Source organism: Pteropus alecto, unplaced genomic scaffold (genome assembly GCF_000325575.1).
Source record: "Pteropus alecto unplaced genomic scaffold, ASM32557v1 scaffold86, whole genome shotgun sequence".
NCBI lineage: Eukaryota > Metazoa > Chordata > Mammalia > Chiroptera > Pteropodidae > Pteropus > Pteropus alecto.
In genome coordinates, this window is record NW_006442109.1 from 12,229,201 (window position 1) to 12,252,858 (window position 23,658).

At 38.6% G+C, this 23,658-nt stretch overlaps 1 protein-coding gene and 1 pseudogene across 1 annotated transcript in view; one reads left to right on the forward strand and one right to left on the reverse strand.

Annotated features, from left to right (window-relative positions):
- The window catches only part of TLN2 (talin 2), a 397,436-nt gene that overhangs the window by 212,688 nt on the left and 161,090 nt on the right, over positions 1-23,658 (reverse strand). Inside the window, exon 4 of the mRNA XM_025038744.1 lies at positions 19,969-20,039. The gene's annotated coding sequence lies outside the window, so the exon portion shown is untranslated. The remainder of the gene's footprint in view (positions 1-19,968; positions 20,040-23,658) is intronic.
- LOC112469823 lies at positions 12,290-12,408 on the forward strand (annotated as a pseudogene).

Genomic DNA, 23,658 nt, shown 5'->3' on the forward strand with positions numbered 1-23,658 from the left:
CTTTTTTGACAAACTATTTATAAGTCTAATTAAACTAAATCTGAAAAACTAATTTTAAGTCTGGTCATGTCAAATCAGGTGGCTTCTTCTGCATTCTTTTTACAATAGAGGAGGAAATGTTCTTTTGAGCAGGATGGCAGTAAGCTGGTTGGGTGGAGAGAAGAAAAGGGAGAGAAAGAGTGAGAAAATTAGAAAAAGAGGCTAGAGTTCCAAGCAGCAAAACTAGAAGTCTGTGCAGGAAATTTTACAATATTTAGACATTTTAATGGCTAATTATAAAGTTAGAATAATAATGCAAATGCCTGTACTTGTCACAGAAAACTTCAAAGACGAAAAACTCATTGATTCAAATTTTCTTGGGCATATCGTTCCAAAGAATTCTAATAAACCACTACGGATTCCAAAAGAAAACAAAATAGCTAATAATTTAGCAAGTGTTCATTTAAAGTAGCTGATAAATGTCATGCCATAGCAACATAGCAAATGTATTGTTTTTTGCTATCGTAGGCCTGGTTTTAAAAAAACATTTTTATTAAGGCATAATTGGCAGACAATTACAATACACAAATTTTATGTATGTATATACCTGTAAAACAAACACGACAATTAAGATAATAGACATATTTATTACTCCCCCCAAATTTTCCTGTACCCCCTGGTAAACCCTCCCTCCCAATTCTCTTTCTACTGTCCTCAGACAACCAATGATCTGTTTTCTGTCACTACACATTTGTCTGTATTGTCTAAAATTTTTATGTGAAGGGAATCACGTAGCATATACTTCTTTTACTGGCTTTGTTCACTCAGCATAATAACTTTGAGAGTCATGCATGTGACTGCATATACCAATAGTACATTTCTTTTATTGCTGAGTCATATAGCTGAATGAATACAGCAAAACATATTGATCTTTTCACTTGTGTATGAACATTTGGGTAGTTTCTAGTTTGAGGCTATTATAAATAAAGCCCATAGTGACAGGCGCATGTGTCTACTGTCCTGCCTTTGACATTCACGTACAAGTCTTTGTAAGGACATAACTTACATTTCTTGGGTGAATACAGAGGAGTAGAATGTCTGGGACATATGATAGGTGTTATGTTTATTCAAAAAGTAGTGCTGGGGAAACTACCTGAAAAAAATTGAGTTAGATCATACCTCATACCGTATACTGTAAAATTTATATGAATTAAAAGTTAGGTTTTTAAAATAAAAGCATAGGACGCGAAAAGCTGATGGAACTGCCAAACTATCTGCCAAAAAGGTTGTAGCCTTTTGCATTCCTACCAACCATGTGTGTGAGTTCAATTTATTCCACACCAGCTGTTATGTAGTTCCGTAGGACACAGACCGCCCTTGGCTATGCAACACACACCATACACAGCTCTCCTACTTAAAAGGGACTAGAGCGTACGTTGACCACACCGAATAATTATAAATGCGGATTTTTAATTTCTACTCTTTCACTCTAGCAGATTATAATGAAAAGCAGCCAAGTACATCAATAAGAACATACATTTACTGAGTGTTCACCATGTACTTGATTCCATGTATTCCATCTTGGTAAATACCCTATAACAACTCTATGAAGGTAAATACAAAATAAATCCATTAAACCCATTTAATAGGTAAATAAACTGAGGGAAAATGTGAACAAATTACCCATGGTCACAGAGCTAATGAGCAGCAAAGCCAGGATTTGAATTAGGAAGTCTGAGCCGCAAGCTTTAGCTTCTAACTTCCACCTGTATCCTCTGCTACCACCTACACATTCCTGAATACTGGTTACTTATCTTACAAAGCTATGATCCCTAATATTTCTTTCCAGTTCGACTCCAGACAACTGATTTCATATCCTCAAGAAAGAGATTAGGTAATAAGCCCTAGAACATCATTTTGAGCTAAAGCGTCAAAGCACTTTACAAAGCGGAATCCTTACAATACAGTAGTTCCCCCTTAACCGCTGTTTTGCTTTCCACGGTTTCAGTTTCCTGCAGTCAATTGCGGTCTCAAAATATTAAATGAAAAATAGCAGAAATAATCTGCAGGTTTTAAATTCCACACTGCTCTGAGTAGTGTGATGAAATCTCATGCCTACATGCTCCATCCCAGCCAGGACATGAATCATCTCTCTGTCCAGTGTATCTGCACTGTATACATTACCCATCTGCTAGTCACTTAGTAGCCATCTTGGTTATCAGATAAGTTATGAGAAAGAGGGGGGAAGAAGTCTACATTCACATAATAAAATAATTCTATTTTATGATTGCTGTTAATCTCTTACTGTGCCTAATTTATAAATTAAACTTCATCATAAGTGTGTATGTATAGGAAAAAGCATAGTATATATAGGGTTTGGTACTATTCACAGCTTCAGGCATCCTCTGGGGATCTTGGAAAGTATCCCCCATGGGTAAGGTGGGGATTACTATGCCAACATTTCTACATAATACAAAATAATCACAGCAATGACAGAACTGATATTGATTAAAGCAATTCAGTGGATGTCATGTATTAAATACAAAAGTCAGTCCTAAAGAACGAGAAGATATTTCAAAGAATATGGCTTATTTTTAACAAAGTGATTTTCCAGTGGAAAGAAAGGGGAAAAAATCTTACAAGCAAACAGATTCATTATCTGCTGTATCTCAGGCTGCTGTGGTTTAACAACAGGGATTCCAAACCCCTGGGCTATGGACAGGTACCAGTCTGTGGCCTGTTAGGAACTAGGCCTCACAGCAGAAGGTGAGTGGCGGGCCAGCGAGCGAAGCTTCATCTGTATTTGCAGCCGCTCCCCAGCACTAGCATCACTGCCTCAGCTCCACCTTGGATCATCAGGCATTAGATTCTCATAGGAGCACTAGTCTCTGGTGCCAAAAAGGTTGGGATCACTTTTTTTTAAAAAATCCAATCCAGTTACTAAAAGGTCTTACCATAAACACCAAAGGATGGAAGACAACCAGATCAGCAATGTGTTTTAAGAACTTCTTGGCATTCGCTGCCATCATTCTCAAGGATAAAAACAAAGAGTAATCATGCAGCCACTTTGTCTAAGGAAAGCCTAAGTGTCCAACAGGGACCGAGGAGAAAGCATGGAAAACAACAATTCCTAGCAGCAGCAGACCATGACATTGACCACGTTATACAGAATATTGATTCACAATCAAAAAATGAAGAAAGATTGAAAAAAATAATCAGCATTTCCCAGCACTCTGACAAAAGGAATTCAAATCCTGGCTTTGTTACTCATTAGCTCTGTGACCATGGGTTATTTGTTCACGTTTTCTACTAGCAAGATTATGTCCTGGTGGAGAGCTCTTAGAGCGAAAGAGGATGTTCAATGTCAAGTCAACAGATACCTAATACCTACCGCTTGCATAGCACTGAGGGCTAGACTGGAGAGGGGCAGGTGGATGAGTGTGTATGTGTGTTTGGGGGGTGGGGGGCGTGGTTAGATACAATCAAGAAGGAGGACAGGAAATTTCTACCCCAATTTGGAGTTTATCATCAAGCTGGGGAAAGAGCCTAATTTCTGGAACAGATCATGACACACTCAGATTAATAGTCATTCACCATTGACATCTTTGCTAACATTGACTAAGTACAGGCACTAGTTAAGTCTCTTCAAAATGCTGCCTCATTTAATCCTCCCAAAAATCATGTGAGGCAGGCATTGTTCATCTCCATTTTATAGATTATTAAACTGTTGGAGGAAAGTTCTGCAAGTTGCTCCTAACCACGTGGCTAGTAAGCGGTAGAGCTGGGAATCCAACACAGTTCTGTTCAGCTGCAAAGCTGCTGCTTAGCTACTAGTATCAAAACTCTCCAGAGCCTTCAGAAACTCAAGACTGATCCCTCTGGTCAGTGAGAGCCTGGAAGGCTTCCTGCAGGAAGGAGAGAGACGAGAGTCTAGAGAAACTGAAGAGAAAGAGGCAAGAGCATTACAAGACAAAGAGAGGCCTTCACACTTGAGTGGGACGTGCACAAATAAAGTCATAAATGTTCACAAATCACTTCATATGCCAGGCTCTAGTGACACAGTATTGAATGAGCCGGACACAGTCCCTTGCCTTCCGGGAACTCGCTGTATACTGAGGGAGGCGGATGCCTCTAAGAGGCTGGGGAGAGCAGATTTCCAAGCACAATGTACCCCTGAGACTCTAGCACAACTTGTGACCCCACCATTCGCACCTGAGCCTAAAACAGAACAAGATGTTTCTCTTTACCAGACGGCATGGCACTGCCATAAGTCAATAGTACAAGTTGGTTTTGAATTCCCGCACTTCATCGACTTTGAATTTTTTCCCTCAAATTTGATGATACCTGCATTATTTCAGATTATTAGAAGACAAGGAGGTGTTATAAATATTTTAACATCATCCTATTTTAAATTGGAGAATAGACTATAAATGTGATCATAAGATGTAATCACACCCCTCCCCTTCTTGCCCCTAGCCTTCCTTTAGTCATTAGGTGAGAAAGAGTAAGTAAGGTAGATGCCAGCAAGAGGTATTAGAAGGGGTACCATGGTGGCCCCAAACAGAAACAAAAAAAAAAACCTAAAAGGAACTCCATGGTATTAAAATGGAATTTAAAGTATTGGTGTGAATTAATAGTTTTCAAGAGGGATGGGTAGACAGACAGACATCCATACAAACATAACTGTCTGTGTTTACCAGTAGTAATATATGTGAATATACACAGTCAATCTTCATTATTTACAGATTCCATATGTGCAAATTCACGTACTAAAATTTATTTATAACCACAAAATTAATACTCATAGTGCTTTCCCAGATTTTTTTTCCTGGTTATTTGTGAACACATGCAGAGTGGCGAAAGATTTCAGTCACCTGAAATACACGTTTCTAGCTGAGGTCCAAGACAACGATGTTTTGCCTTTTTGTTTCAGCTCTGACTATAAACAAGTGCCCTTTTTGTAGTCTACTTAGTGTCATGATTTCATCATTTTTGTGTTTTCTGGGGGGAATTTAGCTGTCTAAAATGGTCCCAAGCACAGAGTTGTCTAGTGTTCCTAAGCACAGGAAGGCTGTGATGTGCCTTATGGAGAAAACAAGCACGTTGTTAGATAAGCTTCATTCGGGCGTGAGTTATTGTGCTGTTGGCCATTGAGTTCAATGTTAATGAGCAATATATATTAAATAGGGTGTCTTTAAACAGAAATGCACATATATATATTTTTTTAAAAAGGATGCATAAAAGAGCCATAAGTATGACAAGGAAGGACACGCAGGAGGAGCATTCCTCACTACTAACTCTTCACCCACACCTAAAGCAAAATAACCCCCCATGCCGCCCCTTGCAAACCCACAAAACTTCCAGCCTACTGCAGGGCCTCTGTCCTCTCCCACACAGCCACAGTTCCTGCAAGAGCTCTCTACACTGACAGACCTCTAATTACTCACTTTGTTCCTCATTTGGCTTCTGCCCAGTACTGCCAAGGTTACTCATGTCCTTTCTAGTCCTTGCCTGTCCACGCAGCACTGGACAGCAGTAGCCACCCTAGTGGACTCACTCAATCTGTCTGACCCCTCCTTCTCAGCCTCCACCACAGGCTCCCTTCCTTGCTTAAACCTCATGGTCCTTGAGTTCTCTCCCAGTACATCTTCTCTTCCTCCTCCATACGCTTACCTGGTGGGTCTCACCTGCTCTCAGGATCTGCATTCACTAGATTTGCAGACAAAAGCCAGGCCTGTCCCCTGTGCTCCCTATCTAAGTCTACACCATATCTCCTGAAGATCTTCCACAAGCATATCAAATTCATCTTATTCAAAAATGAACTCATCCTTTCTTCCCTGAAACCACCCCTCCCAAACCTGCTCCCCTTCCTGAGTTGATCTCAGTGGCACCAACATCCATCCACCCAACTGCTAACCAGAAGTGGGAGAATCATCTTGACATGAGCCTCTCCTGAATTCCCAGGTCTCAACAACTTTAACTCATAAGTATCTCTCAAATCTGTCCTCTTCTCCTACTCTAGGATACCATAGTCTCCTGCCCAAATTACTGCAACAGCTCCACAGTGGGGCTCCCCACATCTATTCTCACTGCCCGTAGATACACACTCCACATCTCAGCCAAGGAAGGGTCTTCCTAAAGTTCACATCTGACTACAACCCACTCAGCTTAAATTCTTTAATGGATACCCACTATTCTTAGGGGGAAAAAAAAAAGCCTAAATCCTTTACTAGCTACCACAAAATCTTCTTATCAACTTTCTTAAACCCTCTGTGCCAACAATAGTACAATGCTTTCCATTTCTATCTCACTGACAACAATGCTCCTAACATCCGACTGAATACCTGGCACTTTGCAGATGTTCGATAAATGTCTGTAGAATAAATAAATGAGTCGATTAGATGGAGGGTAGATCAACTTAATATTTAACATAAACTCAAATTTTCAAACATACAGAAGTATTAGAGATACGACTCGAATCCTTGGCAAAGGCTTAACAAAAATGTCAGAGTTCCACGCAGAATTATTAGCAGCTTAAAGTTAAAGACCTTGAGGTTAGATACTAAAGAGAAAGAAGGAAAATATACTTGCTCACAGTCATGCAGGCATTGGTTCTGTCACATGCCACAGCATGACTCGATTCCACCATATTTAATGTATGGGGTCCATTGCCCATAAGTAGGATAGTGGACCTACCCAGAAACACATACACACAGGAGCAGGGGCCAGGGGGAGTCAGCTATGCTCCACATAGGGGTCAAACAAACCCTAGGGAATAAGGACCAAATTATAGGTAAAAACTAAACAGGGAACACCTATAGAAGCTCACCTGGCACATAACGATCTGGAAGGATCTTTCGAATCTTTTATTATTCCTTACATTTTCCCTAAAACTTCACTAAGTTACTGCCATTCTGGAGGCCTGCTGAATATAGGCCAAAATGCTCCCAACGACTGTCACCCATCTTACTTTAGGTAGCACTGGAAAGTCAAAGAAGAGATGGAGTCAAGAAAAAAATATGCAAAGGCAATGGGATTAAGGCCATTTTAGCTTAAAACCATCACTGAAATGGAATCAGTAATCTAATTAGGAAGGAGGGGTGACGAGGGCAGGCTGCCATCAGCCGTTCAAGCCTCAGAAGGAGGTCTTGATGTCTGGATGACAAATAAAAAGCTACTATGACTTCTGTGACCCCATGACAGCACTGTAGCCTATTAAGCATTAAGAGAAATCTTTTCCCCGGAGGGAAGAGAAAGTATAAGAGGAACTCAAGGATGTTTGAAGGGCAAGAGAAAGTCTGCGCGCGCGCACGCACACACACACACGCGCACGCACACACACACACACACACACACACAGAAGCAATCTCCAAGGGATCCAGGACCATGGGCGAGAAAGCTACTGCTGTGAAAAAAACACAAGTAACCTAAACACGTGGAAAACTTGTCAGAACATGAGAAAAGGGTGGAGAACCCTCCAGTCACTGATGGCAGTGCTACCATACCAACAGTCACAGCCCACCACGGAGCACTGGCTACGTGCCTGGCCTGTGCTGAGCATCACCTTAAGACAAAGGCTACGATGCAGGGACTGTTAACTCCCTTCTATTTAGTAAAAGACAGAGGTACAGAAATATAAATTTTGCCAAAATTTATAAATCTGGTAAGTGGTGGGATTAGGACTTGCTCAGTTTCAAAATCAATGAACTTCTGTTTGAAGTACCACTTCCAGTTATTCACTTGTGAATGACTGTGCCTATCCAGACAGAAAGGGAATGTCCACTGAAACACTCCTAGAAGAATCTGATAGTGAGGAAATTAGCTGAAATTAGCTGGCAATGTCACGGTGAACAAACGCTTTATCGCCGACTTTACACTTAAATTAGCACGATAAATGCTTAACTAATGAATGATCAGAAAAATATTTTGACTTACCAGTCTTTGTGGGGAAAATATGTTTTCTAGGTCTGGATTCCACCATCGATGAACTTTTTACTGTTAAACCACAGGGATTCCTTTCTTAGTATTACAATAATCCAAATTTTAAAAAAAGATCTTTTTGAAATCACAAATGTTGACTTACTAGGTTCCCTAAGTCATCAGTGACACTACTAACTAATACTAGGTAACTAGTAACACTGGCGTTACACCAATTATTGTCACTATACAAGTCTATTGAAATGTATCACATGTATCTAAGGAAGGGAAATTCTGATATTCTGCTATTCAAATGTGGAGCTGTGGTAGCATGCATATATGAAGCAGTATTTACTAAAACTGGAAACTGAGGCAAACGCAGTGAGTTCGCTCACTCGTAGCATGGAAAGGCTGGAGAGCTAAACATTATATACTGTCCAGACAACTTTGTTGCTATGGTGCCCCATGTGACAAACTTTACCAATGAGACAGGCTCAAAGGGGACTGTGAATTGGAACCGAGTGGCAGGGGGTGGAGGTGGGGGGGGTGGGGACAGAGTGCCTGGGCATCCAAGAGAAGCAATTTCTCTTCGCATGAGGAGTAGTGGGGGAGCTAACAGCTCAAGTATTTGCTTCCTAATTCAATAGCTTCCCACAGCAGCTTTCACAATTCTGGTAAGAAAAAATGGTTGTGGGGGTGGGGGTCTCCTGGAGGCTCAGCCAGGAGCCTACTCTTTCAAATATCCTAAGGATTCTGGAAGCTCTCACCCCCTGGATTAAATCTACTTCAGCTTTAACTCCCTCGAGCAGATTTTGTATCTAATACAGGAAATGTGAGCAATAACAAGAAGCTCATCACTTTTACTAGTTTATTAAATTCATAAAATATTAGGTATAAAGTATTTAAGCCACAAAAGACAAAGAAACAAACTCAATTTATTTTAATTATATTTTGGTATAATATCATTTGGGCTAGGGTAATTCATATAAACTATAGCATCACACAATTTTATAAACCTAAACCTACACTATAATTTACCTCATTCATAAACATGAGATAACTTGACCTACTTTCTAATGTATTCAGCTCTTTCTTGTCTGCGTGAAATCTGCGGTGACATTTTAAAAGTTGCTTTAATAATTTCCGTTTTATGAAAATGCATTTTTCATTGATATCATCTTTGATTTTCCTCTCATAAACAAAATACTGTTTTCTCAACAGTTAGCCTGCAAACGTAGAAAACAAGATGTACAAGCCAGCTGATATAAAAGGTTTGCCGTTCACATGAGGCTCAATACTGAGTTTCTTGATGGGGGATGAGGGTGAGAGGAAGAGGAGGAGGCAGAAAAGAATGAGACAATTTGCCCAAGTTCACAGTGTAAGATGGTGGGTTTGGCTCTCTATTTGTGTACAACTTGTTGAAAATTATAGAGCACCGCTTTTAAAAAGAAATATAAATTCCCTGTATACTTGAAACTAATTTAAATAAATTTAAATATATGTGTATATATAAATTCCACACCAAATAATATAATGCTTCCCTTATATGCTTTCCAATAATTCTCAAATCTCAGGTAGTAAAGACAAAAAAGAAGAAATCCACTTCTATTACCATAGCCACCTTCGACTGTATCTACATGGCCATTAAGAGCCTCTTGAAGGTGGGCTCCTTCCCTCTGACAAAGCCCTTTTTACTTTTTAATTCACTGTCGATAATCCTTTTGAGTGCGTCCTTCCTGTGTTCAAGGATTTTCTGTGGCTCCCAAAAGCCCAGAGCAGAGTTTGGCAAACTAAGGGCCACAGGCTAAGAATGATGTTTACCTTTTTAAATCATTGAGGAAAAAGTAATCAAAAAGATTATATTTCAGAAATGAAAATTAGAAAACTCAAATTTCAGTGTCCATAAATCTAGTTTTAGTAGGAAACACAGCAATATATTCATTTATTTATAAATTGTCTATGGCTGCATTTTGCTCTCTAACAGCAGAGTTGAGTAGTTGCAACACAGATGGGAGCCTAAAAATATTCACAATCTGGTCCTTTACCGGAAAAGATTTCTGACTCCTGGCCTGGAGTGTGAAATCCACAGCCCTTGGCCTGACAATGCAGGTCATGGAAACCTGGATCTAACCAACCTTCCTAAGCCCTATTTTATTCCACTTGAAGACATAACGTCTACTCCACTGAAATGCTCTTCTCCCCTCTCCCACTCTCCCTTTCCCTTGCCTGCTCCAAAGCTCTGTTCTATCTCAACAGCTGGCAGACATCCTTCTTTCTCTTCACAAAAGGAGTCATATCATACATACATTTAACTTTCATGAGGTTAAAAAATGATTTTAAGAGTGCCCAAGGCTATTCTCTACAGCACTATTTCTAATACTAAAAGATGGAAAACATCCAAATGTCTACCAAAAGGGCAGGCTGAATAAGTTCAAGCAAATCCGCACAGTGGAGGATGATGCAGCTGTGTCACGGGATGAGGATTACCTCTACCCACCACTATGAAAGGAGCCAGGAGAGAGTAAGTGAAAAAAGCAAAGTAGAAAGATGTACGTAAGCATACTATTGTTTCTCTAAGAAGGCAGGGAGATATAAATATGAAAGCACACTCACATTTGCTTATATATTTAAAAAGGGTTCAAGGATAAACCATATATTTTTTTCAATTGCTACATATGGGGAGGGAGGAAACGGGATGGAGAGGGGACTAGGGTAAAAGCAAAATGCTCTGATATGCCTTATATTATAGAGGAGGCTTTGAAACTTTGGCAATATTGTGCAAAATTATTTAAATTGAAAGTGGGAATCTCTGAAAACAGAAAATAAAATGAAACCAATGAACCTAACTATGTATACAGTTGGTGGCACAACCACAGAGAAGAACTATACCAAATATTTTTAAAACAGTTGTGTTTCTGTAACCAGAGATAACGCAGATAACAGAAAGAAAAAAGACAGTATAATCAAACTGAGATTCTGGGTGGATGAAAGAATACAGACAAAGCTGGTGAAGTAAAAACCCAGTACCATATGCCTGAACTTCATTTAGAAGTTTTAGTATAAACTAATGATCAGTTCTCTCTCTCTCTCTCTCTCTCTCTCTGAACCATATACCTGAACTTCACTTGGAAGTATTAGTATAAACTAATGATCAGTTTTCTCTCTCTCTCCACACACACACACACACACACACACACACACACAACACACACACGAGCATAAATACACATATTCCCTAGTTTGGTGCACTGATAAGAAACAATGATAAATTAAGTAGCAATAAATATTCCTAATTTCTACATTGTGCCTTCTAAATACTCAAAAGGAACCAGGGCCCCTTAAAGGAGTGGTGACTCTAAGTCTGGAGTAAAAAATGTATAAGTCTGTAATATGTTGGTGTATCACAAAGAAAAATACAAAGGTACAAGTCATGTCAAAAGGACTCAGGAATTAGTGTCCACTGGTCAACCTAAATTAGTTTCCACTGGTAAATATGGGAAAATATGAGTAGCAATAAGAATATTACATTGCTACGCATCAATTACATTTACACTGAAAAAAGAAACAAGCCAAAAAATAAATTAGTAAAACCTCAGTGATCACTTTAGAAGACACTGCTAGAGAACTTTTTGTTTTGAAAATAAAGGGAAAGTAACAAACATTTATCCTGACTTTCCTATTTGAAGCTCAGGGTAAATAAATAGTTGAGGTAAATTTACTTTCATGTAAGTATTATTGTATCTAAATAAGGAATGAGAGAACTGGAATATCACTATTTTGCAGTCACTAATGAATTAAAGAATATAGGCAACAATCATCAATGACCAGTAATATTGCAGAGACCACCACTCACTATGTATTTCTTAATGAAAATAAACAGCTTGCCTACGATGTATGTAGTTTTGGGGCAGAGAGGGGCAGGGGACACAAAAAACCTAGATCTGAATCTGACTAAAACTTGAGATTTAACTAACAGATCATAGAAAGCACAAGAAACAGAGGAACATGTCAAAAGTCACCAAAAAGCAATCTTGAGAATCCAGACTGTAAAACTATAGCACAGTTTCTCAACCTCAGCACTACTGGGATTTGGGACAGGTAACCCTTTATTATGCAGGGCTATCCTGTGTAGTGTAGGACAGCACTCTTGAGCAGCCACCTTTGATGTCTACCTACTACCTAACACACTGCCAGTAGTGTTCTCCAGTTGTGACAACAAAAAATGTCTCCAGACATTGCCAAATGTCTCTAGATGAAGGAAGGTGATCATCTCCATTTGAGAATCTCTGCTCTAAAAGGACAAACAACCCAGTTTCTTCAAAAAACAAATCACAAGGTAGGGATGTGGGTGAGAATGACGGAAGGGGAACCTACAGATTAAAAGGAAATTAGAGTCTACCGCCTTGCCACCCTGAACAAGCCCAATCCTGTCTGATCTCGGAAACTAAGCAGGGTCGGGCCTGGTTAGTACTTGGATGGGGGATCACCTTGGAAGACCAGGTGCTCTAGTCGTAAAAAATAAAAAATAAGGGATTGTAAACTGACAAGGTCCTTGTAATCTGTGAGGTCAATCAAGGTTGCCTCGCCTAAAAAAAAAAAAAAAAAAAAAAATGGAAATTAGAGACACATCATTCAATTACAATGTGTAAACTTTACTTGGATCCTAATTCAAAGGAACTTAAAAAAATACCATAAAACAATTGAGGAAATTTGAACAGTAATTTGATATTTAATGATATTAAAGAAGTATTGGTAATTTTTGGTTTTGGTGTGATAAGGAATAATAGATAAGTTTTTTTAAATCTTACCTTTTAGAAAAATAAATTGAAATATTGACAGAGGAAAAATAAAATAGCAAAGATGTGCTTCAAAGTAATTGGTGGGAGAAAGAAGGGTATAAATGAAATAAGACTGGTTAAGAATTAATCCTTATTGAACCTGGGTGATGAGCACACAGCTCACTAGACAATTCCCTTCACTTGTGGATATGTTTGAAAGTCTCCATAATAAAAAAGTATGTATAAATCATACTTTTTTCTGGCAGAGAGTTTCTCTCCCATTCCTCTCAGTGATCTTGGAAGTCTCAGAATGACCATGGGGGGAATGTAAGAATTTACAGTTCTCTGGGCTTGCTCAGTTTCTAAGTACCTCTTGGGGTCCTATCTGGATGCTGAGAACACTTCTATTGTTTACAACATGATACTTAAACACGGGAGCTAACTACTTAGCAGCAAGCTATTTCAAAGCTGGGAGAAAAGCCCGTTGTACCAATCTGACGGGGAGATAGGATAACCCATGTCTAATGTGACACCTTCCCAAGGGATGTTCAAAGGTAATTTTGCCTGTAAGGGATTTCTGCTGTAAGCTCTTAATTTAGAAGTTCACCCCCGAATAAGGTGTGAAAATGTACTCATCCTGGAAGGAACCTGAGTCCCTGCTAGCCCTAAACAGCCCATTTCAGACTTTCACTGTCGGTAATAGGAAATAAACTTCTATCTTGTTTAACCCACTGTGGTTTACAGTCTTATCCACTATAAGCGGCAAAACTTACATCAACTAATCCCAAAATAAATGCTACTTTCGAGCATCACATTAGAAACATCCCCTTCTTCCTCTGGACTGACTCCCTTCTGCTCATTTGTCATAGACATGTCTGTACTGTGGTCTTTCTGGAAATGTGTAGACAAAACAGAACAAGGTCCATGTCATATCCTCCAGTGCCAGTTTTTTTTTTTTCTGTGCTTCCTAGTCCAGAATATTGAATACGCTTCCTCTGAATCCAAATTTCTGAAAAGAGTGGCCAACAGAGACAAGAGCCTCACTTTCACACAGCTCATCTCCTGTGCCTGCATCAAATTTTCCAAAGGGACAGCAGAATAAACTGAGCGTCCTGGACAACACGGACGCCTGGAGCTAAAAGTTCTCCTGCAGAGGAGATTGAGTCATTCTTTACTCCTTAGAGGTAAATAAATGGAAGAATATATAATGTATTTGGGGAACATTTAGGATCTGGTAATAAAAAAGCCTTTTTAAACTTTATTTTCTTCTCCTGAAGGGTTGGGTTCTATCCCGGTCTTCTAGAAGCCACATTTATAGGTGTGGGATAAAACTTTGACCAAGATTGAAACTGTCCTAATAGATTTGTCCATCTCAGATACGTTTGCCCAAGTGTCATTGGACTTGTATAACTGTGACAATTAGTGATGTTTATATAATGGAACCAAAAATATCTCACACAGATTACTATTCTACAAAAACCTTGCAATCAATTAATATAAAATTAAAAATTGCCAAGTCAGAATTAATCATTGTAAGATGATAGTAGGGCATTGCTTATCATTTCATTTAAATGTGAGAAATTACCCTTAGTCACCACTGCGACAAGGTAAATACTGACCCCTCTCTATTAAGTCCAACTTCCCTAAGGCCAGATCTTGCTTCCCTAAGTGAGGCCCATTCTGAAGATTTCCCTTTCATCAATACTTACTTGGGTGAACAGACATAAATAGGTCAGATGTTTGAAGACTAAGCAGTATTTGCACTGAGGCAGTGCATGTGAATGCTGTCACCTTGACCTAACAGAGGTAACAAGGAGGAACTCCATCCACAGCCACCAACTCAATGATAGCATATTCATGGAGAGAATGCTGGTTCCACTGCAAAAACTTCACCTGGGGTCTGCATAGTGAGAAGGGAGCAGCCGGGAGAGGGAAGAACACCAATATTGTGTGAGGGACCCACATGCCCAGGTCACCTGCCATCTACCTGGTCACTATTATAATAGTAATGTGCTGAATACAGTTATACCAGAAGATTTATGCAGACCACTGTGTTCAAGAGAGAAATGAAGTGTTAAAAGTAAAACTTTACTGTTTTACTTGTTTACTTTTTCCAACCTTCTAAAATAATTATCAAAACACAGTCTATACTAAGATAATCAAATGGCTAAGATAATCAAATGTGCCTAACTCACACACATACTTCGGGAATCTAAGAAAATACCTAGATCAACAATCATCATTGACAAAGCACCTTTCCAACTTACCAGCAGGGCTGAGTAAGAAGCCCTATTTCTCACTCCAAATTCACAAAGGGAACATTAAGTGGGTAAGGATACTGCTGCTGCCAGTCACAGAATTCTATAAAATGAGCTCCTGGCCACATGGCGCAGCCACAGCAAGGATGAGGCTGGGAATCAAGCAGAGCTAGTTGTCCTAGGCAGCAGCAGTTTTCTGGAGGAGGATGGAAGTCTGTTGAGAAAAATGTGTAAGACCTTCTGGAGACAGAAGTCTTTTATGACCTATGAGACCATAGTTGACACCATGCCCCCAGCCCCCGCCGGGATCTAAGAAGCACTTCCCAGTAGAGGCCTTGGAGGCCTCTCATATAGATCTCAACGTTTGGTGTACGAAACGTCAACAACAACATCTGTTCCATGGGGCTGGTGTGCGAATTTCAACAGACATCAGGCCTTAAGTACAGAGGTGCCTAACATATCAGGTCCTCAGTAAATGAGGGGTAATTTCAAAGATCAGGCTGCTGCCCCTCAGAGACATCAGAGCCTGAAGCTATTCTTCCAACAGTAGTAACAAGCTTTTCCTGGCCATCAGCACTTACTTAGAGACGGACGGCACACATTCAGATCAAATTATTCTGGCTGAAGGTAGAGGATAGGGGACTGTGGGGGTGAGAACTTCAAAAATAAAGCACATTCCTAAGAAACATGGGAAGACAGTTTAGGAGAACTTGAGGCTGTATTCAAGACACCTGGTGCCTGTGAAAAGGAGAATCCATTCAAACATGCTCCACGGAGAGGCCAAAGTGTGAGGATATCAGGCTCAGAGAGGAAGGAATGTAATCCCACCACACAATTTGGCTGCCAGGTGAACTGCAGCTACCTAATTGTAACAGATTAAATGCTGCTTCTTGGTTTTAACATTCAAAATCAAGTGATAGGTAAATTATGGAAGCTCTTACTGAGTTAAAGTACAGAATGTAAATATTACTGACTATGCGTATATAAAACTAACGGTACAGCTGCCCAAAATGGAGAGGATGGCAGACAAGAAATAGTGTTTCTAGGACACAGAACAAGAAGAGGCTGCATATGTCATCTGAGGGACAAATGAAAGGAGTAAAAGCATGAGTCCGTGCTGGGAGGAAGGAAGTCGAGGATGGTCAGAGCTAGCTAATCAGCGATCACAACAAGGTATCGAGACATCGCCCTTAAAACCAATAAAGTGATAAATGGTGATGCAAGAATATTTATACATGTGGAAATCTCCACAACAGCAACAAAGATGACCTACAGGAAAAAAAAAAAAGGTAGTTGCTTTGAGAAGCAAGACTAAGTGAAGGAGGTAGAGTAACACATGTTGCTTTTCATTATAAGCTGTTCTGTAATGTTTTCTAATTTTTAGCCATTTGCATATATTACTTCGACTGAAATTTTTTAAAATAGAAGATCCTCTATAAAACCATTGTTTAGATCATAGCAGTAGGATTCTACTCAACTTTTTACTAGGCCTCACGGTGGTGCGTTGAGACCATTGCAGCTGACCTTACAGTGTGTTTAATCTTAATAAAGTCCCATTTAAACTCTACAAGTACACTAGTCATTTCATGGTTCTAGAAAGCTGTCCGATTCTGATTTGTTGTAAACAGAAGAGAATGGCTTTGATGATCATTCTAGGTCTTCAGAAAATGGGACTTCATGACCAAAAAAAAAAGATTTTTAAAGATTCACACTCCATAGTAGAATAGTTAAATGCAGGCACAAGTATTCCAGAGCCTTTGAGTCGATGAAATCCAATCAATTCTTAAACAAGGCTCAAATCTTGAGTTCTTTAGAAGGGCGTCTTAGCATTAAAAGAAATTAACTGATAAGCATAATTAGCCAAAAAGCTTAAAGACACAGCACATTCTACAATGCCCGTAGATTAGTAAATTCAGTTCTGAAAAGAAATCTGGAAATTGTTGTTGTTCTGAAACATTTACTAAGCACAGGCAGCAGAGAAAAGACCCCAGCATACGTCCTGGAACCTTGATCAAGGAGATGATAGTAATTAGGGCTCCCAGCCACCCAGGGAGCCAGCAGTGAGGGGCACGTGGCCGTGCCTAGTCAACCAACAGAGTAATCCAAAGAATCCGGCTAATGGAGCATGGCAGGAAGACAAAAGTGTATAACGGATTACATTTTTAATGAAGAAAAGCAGAGGAACAACTTATCTTTTACTGACGTCATTGCCTTAAATGATTGATGCAGAATGACAAATAGCTACGTAGATCCTGCTTTGAATTTTACAGATTCAATGGCCTCCCTAAACAGCAGTGGGAACTAAAAATTCCCAGAGAGCCAAAAACAATGTTTTTCATTTAAAATTGTTTTTTAAATATTTTCTTTACAAGCCTGCAGGGAAAATGGAGATAAGTTCAGAATATTGCATTTATTCTCAAATCTGGAATACACTATGAGTCATTAAGTAAAATTCTAAACAAATCATTTATCATATGCCCCCATCCTCATCTACTCATTCACACACACACACACGCACACACACATACACAGTCATAGACAGGCCCGTAACACTTTAAAGCATTATGTTTATTCCCCTGAAGCATGACTGTCTCAAATTTTTAATTGTTCATCCCTACAAGATCTCACTCAGCATGATCTGGCCTTTTGAAAGGCTCAGAACATGACTGATTGATTACAGTGTTCATTCATTAAATTTTATTCAGACTTGGGCTGGCCCACATCCCTTAAAGCAATTCTCCTTCCTCTGGTTTATGTCAAAATAAAAGCTTCTGCTAGCATTTATTCATGGCTTCAGACACTTTTGGAAATGTTAAGACTTCAGGTAATCTCTCATATTCCTATATTTTTTAAGACAAATATTTCTGTTGTTGTTTGATATAGCTTCTTCCTAAAAAAAAAGAGCAGTGAAATAAATAACCTGCGGGTTGGAGCAATCCAACTGAAGCATATAAATCAGGCAGTTAACCTAGAGTTGATTGACAGAGGGAAAACAACCAGATAAGTCTGTCAAATTTGTATTTCCCAGAATATAAGCAAGTTAAAACAAACAAAAGCCAGAAATCACCCAGGGAGGATGTCTACAGCACTGAACTACCATATTCCAATCAATGTAGACCATGGTATAACTTCACAGAACTTCAGAAGCAGCCGGGATTATTTTGAAATAGGTGATATTGCTGTTCCTTCCTCACATCATTTCACTGTCTTAATAATTCAGCCCATTATTTCCTCTGTCCTCCACCTACCCTACCCCTTATAATACATCCCCATACCCCAAGAAGAAGGAAATGGTAAGTCTAGTCTCCATTCAATACAGACCCATAGCATAGGAATCCACCTGGCACACTCCTTTTAGGTCTGAAAACGTGGGAAAGGTGTGTATCTGATGTGCTTCCTGTCCACTCTGCCCAGGTCCTTCAACTAACTCAGACCACTTAGTACCTTCTGCAGGTCCTCGAAGTACTACATCCATGCCAGGGCGCCCAGAGGATCCCAGAGCAGGAAAGCTCCTTTACTCTGCCATATATCCTGTGGATATCTGATCCCACTGCCCTCAGCTAAGAATTCTTGGCTGTGCCCTCAACGCCTACGCTCCAGTCTTACATTCCTTTGTACTTGGTATTGGCAGTGGTCTCCTGGAGTTAAACATTTAACCGGGCACACCCCTAGCTCTCAACATCCCCACACCACAGGCAGGCTCACAGATACATTTAACATTCACATGAATGAGCCACTTTTATTTGAGTTTCCCAACAGACCAATCCCTAGCCTTCTGTTTGACCTTTAACCTCTCTTAATTTGCGCATGCTAGCTGTCATGGCATTTTCTGGAAAGAGCCAATATATAACTGGAGTATATTTCTTTCTTGCTTCAGAGGAATGATACAGTTTCAGAGGCTGAAGAGCCCTTAACAATCATACACCCCAAAATTTCCCAAGTCCTCAGGCCAGTGCTTACTTATTGATGGCTAATAGTCACCTGTCAGCAGAGAAATGAGAGTCAGGAAATGAAAAGCATTTTCGTAATGCTAAATATATACAATCTAAAGACCAATTTACGATTTTAGTATTAAAATATTTCTTCTCATAAAGTGATGTGAGTGGATGGTAGTTACATTTTGAAAATAAATCTTTTAATTATGGAAAATTCTAAATGCAAAATAAAATGGCATAAAATATTTAGTGAGCCCTCACATACTCATCCAACTTTAATAATTACCAATTATGTTTATATATAGCCCCAAAACAGAGCAAAAATTGGTCTTGAAAAAATCTTTTTCCTATTCACATAATCTAAAAGTGTGAGAACAACTAGGCTGGACCAGCCACTACATTTAACAATAAGACCATGGAGACAAGCAGAGATTAACTAACCCATCTCTAGTTGTGTAGCTGGTCAAGAACAGAACTGATACGTCTGGTTTGCCACGATACAGGTTTTAAGAGTAGGAGCATAAACCAATCCTTTTTCATCTGTCAGACTTCAGTCGAGGCATGCCCAAGATCTACAGAAGATGGCCTTTTCCCCTACACTGGTTATCTCATACACACTTGAGATCATGCAGCCGCAACCAGGATAACCAAAGGGGAAACCAATAATCTATAACCAAAGTTTACTTTATCTCCTGCTAGAGCAACTGTGTGCCATCCCTGGAGAGCTCTGGGAACCACAAAGCAGTTCCAGTGCAAAGACTACTAAAAGTTTCTACATTAATTCCTTATCCAGCACTTTAAAATATGTTTATGAAGCAAACAAATGTGAATGAATGAGAATTCATGCAATAAAGCAAAAAACCAGCTACTCACCCCCTCTTCTAGGCCACCACCATCAACCCACTAAACTATCAGGTGGAAAATCAAACTGAAATGGAAGTAATAAGACCAGGCAGGTACACTCCTGCTTCATAGAACCATGGTTGAAACCAAACAAGACAGTGTAAGTGATGTTTTAACACTTTTTAAAAATTTTTCCAATGCGGGGAGGAAGGGAGTGGCCAATTGATAAGAATGAAATTTTTTTAAAAAAAGACTCACCTAAATTCTCAGTTTATTGAGCTGATTTCCCTGAAGATATCCTGAAGCATCTGAGAAGCCTTCAGCAATACCTACAACATAATAAAAACTATCAGAATCAAGTAATGTTACAGACGTCAGGTTTTGGAAGAAAAAAAAAAACTCAATCTATACATTTGGTCATTTTCCCCACACTAAGCATGAAAGGAAATAACTCAGGAAACAATGAATTTCCGCTGCAATGCATGGGCTGGGAATTTTTTTTACCAACAGGGAATTGAGGTCCCAAGACACTTATTTCGAAGACCAAAATTATGTTACTGTTGGCAAAGAGGCAAAACACATTTTCTTCCCTCTGGTAGGAACGCTGAATGGCTCTGAATTTAAACAAAGACCAAATATATATATCCTCTTCCCTGCCCCCACCACTGTTTAAAACAAAAATCTCAGGAACTGCATATTCGTTTACATGAGTTCTTGTCTTGTTCGTTTTCCTACTTGGTTCCTTTAACATGTCTGTGAGTAGTACCTCTTGCTGCAACTGTTCCTACTTCATCTCTGAGGCACTGAATACTAATCACTTAACACTTTATTTCACGGATACCAAATTTAAAGCAGAGAAGCATCATCATCAATTGTAGAAATCAACAAAATTAGCCAGCTAGAGTTAATAAACAGAAGTCTGAGTGAGAACATTCATATCAATCAATGAAACAGAATAAACAACCAGATATAGAATCAAGTATCCATATGAAATAGACCAAGCACATGTAATCAGATCTTGGTAGGTACGTGAGTCTAATTAATAAATGGTGTTGGTTTGCTATTTAGAAGGAAGAAAAAATCCAGATCTCTTTCTACTTGTGGGGATAAAAACCTCAAAAAAGACTCAAATGAATACAAGAAGAAGATACAGATTAATAGTTTTATAATATAGGGATAGAAACAGCCTTTTTAAATATGACATCATAACATCAAAATCTGAAACTATAAAGAATTAAGACATTTGGCTGGCTGCATTTTTTAAGTCTTAAATATATGAATGGCAAAAACAAATTTAAAAAAGAACAAACATCATTATTTTGGTCAAAGATAAAATAAGAAACTACATGAACTATACATAAAACTTATAAAAGGTTACTATCCTTTATGATGCAAAAATGTTTTAAAAATGACTAAGGAAATTAGTTCTCCCCTCAAAATGGACAAAGCAAATTAATAAACTTTCCATAACAGAATAGCAATAAACACATGAAAAGATACTCGACTATACTACAAATAAAAAAATACAACTTTAGAAAATTCAGATTATTTTTCACCTGTCAAATTGACATCTTTACAAAAGACTGATAATAGCTAATATTATAGATATATCTCATGATGTAGCAATTACGTCAGCATGTAAAATAGTATACTCTGATTTGGCCATCCTAATTCTGAGAAGTTATTCAAAGTAGATAATTGTGTGGGCAGAAAGATGTATATCCATAGCATTGCTTATATTTATAAGGGAAAAAAATAAATGCTCTAAAGGTTCACAAATAGGACATGTGTTAAATAAACTACACAGACACTGAAAATAATGAAAGTCTATTTACTGATATGAAAAAATACCCATGATATACTTCTGAGTGAATAAAACAGGTTAAAAAACCATGCACAGCTGTGGACATGTTCCTGGATGTCCCAATAAATGTCTAGGACACTTATCAAAATAGTTATCAGAAATTTAGAGAATTTTTGATTATCAGAAGTTTAGACAATTTTTACTTTGCTTATAACTGTTAGAATTTTACGTAATAAGTATGATTTCACAAAGAAGACAATGGAGCTATTATTAAATCTTATGCTCAAGTGTAAAGTGATATACTGCACAGATTTCTACTTTCCGTCTCTGCCAGCTTTCTTCTCTTAGAGGGATTTGTATCACACATATGCTTGTAGTGAACACTGATAAGAGAGTTTCCTCGCTCATCTCTATGTCCTGTTCATTCCCCAGGGCCACTTCATCCTTGCCTTTGGGGTCCTAAGACACACCTGTATCCTTATTATAATTATTTTTATTTAAGGTAGCTCAAGTGAATTTGTTACTTGTGACCAAAGAGATCCCACTAATACAGTGCTGCTTTTTATTTTCCATCTTCTCAATCATTCCATCCCATTTGAAACCGAACATTATATCCTGTAATCATATTAATGAAGATTTACAATGTGATATAATGTTTACTACCTACAGTTGAAGAAATTGAAGGACAAAGCTCAAAGCTATCATAACAAAGGCAAAAAACTATTTCAAGAGACAAGTAGATTCATTCCTGACTAATAAAAGAACTGATGAAAAAAATTATTTGACTAAGAATAATAATAATAATAAAAAAAAGGAACATACTTGTCCAGATGGGCCATTTCTATGGTTAAAATATTCTCTATTATGATATCCTTAACCACTCCACAGATTTATTTTTATTGGGTTATATTTATATACAAAAGCTTTTTTTTCTATTTGGACTATAAAATACAAAAATGTATTCCCTTAATGAGCCCATTATATTCATCTTCAGCAAATAAATTTATTCCTCTCATTGCCCTATTTTTAAAGGTTCAGAAGTTCCATGTAAAACATCAATCCTCATAATACCATAATTATAAACCTGGCAAAAAAACCATAATCCCTTGTAGATGTACAAATCCCTTTATAGGTATGTCGGATGCAAAGTACAAATCTAGTTAATCCCCCTTCGTCTCCTGGAGGTTCCCTCTCTCCCAAAAAGTTTTCCTCTGGTAGACAATGGACAAGAACTATTACTCAAAAAAAAACCAACCAAACAAACAAAAAAAGAACGACTATCCAATTTCAAAGAGAAGCAATCATAGGACTTAATTAAGTATCTGTCTCCGAGTCATAACCCATACAAACCCACAGGCCACCCATTGCCAACCACTGGACTCTGTTCTGACCCCTCTTCTTCAGTGCAAGGGAATCATTCTAAATGGATATACCGGGACGCAGAAAAGTTCATATTTGAGGCTGAGATGGATTAGGATTTATGAGACAAAACATTACATTTAGGGGAGGCAATAGCACAGTGGTTAAAAGTAAAGTGATTGATCCTGGTTCTACCATTTACTAGTCATTTGGCCTCAGGGAGCCCTAACCTGTCTGTACCTGTTTCCTCCTCTGTACTAATGCCTAGCAAAAGGGCTGCTGAGCAATCAGCAATGCTCAACAGTCAAACATGGTCTTGCTTGAGCTCCAGCTCAGTGGGAGCAGTGATAGGAACAATCCGTTGTTTTTTGCCTGATCATAACAAGGTTTCTAGAGAACACTGGGACAGAGCATGTCTCTATGTACGACAGTTACCTATTTAAAATGCTTATTTTAAAAATGGATAAGACTCTTCCAATTAAGTAGCAATTTCTTCTAAAGATACCCAGAGTTTATTATTTAAAGAAACTTTGACTTAAAGTCACCTTCTTCAGGAATAAACATAACAAGCCCAGGAAGCTCAGTGACTCAAACAAGATGAACCCAAGACACAACATAATTAAAATGCCAAAGGTTAAATACAAAGAGAGTCTTAAAAGCAGCAAGAGAAAAGAAGTTAGTTACCTGCAAGGAAGCTCTCATAAGACTGTCAGCTGATTACTCAACAGAAAAACTCTGCAGGCCAGAAGGGATTGGCACAAAATATTCAAAGTGATGAAAAGCAA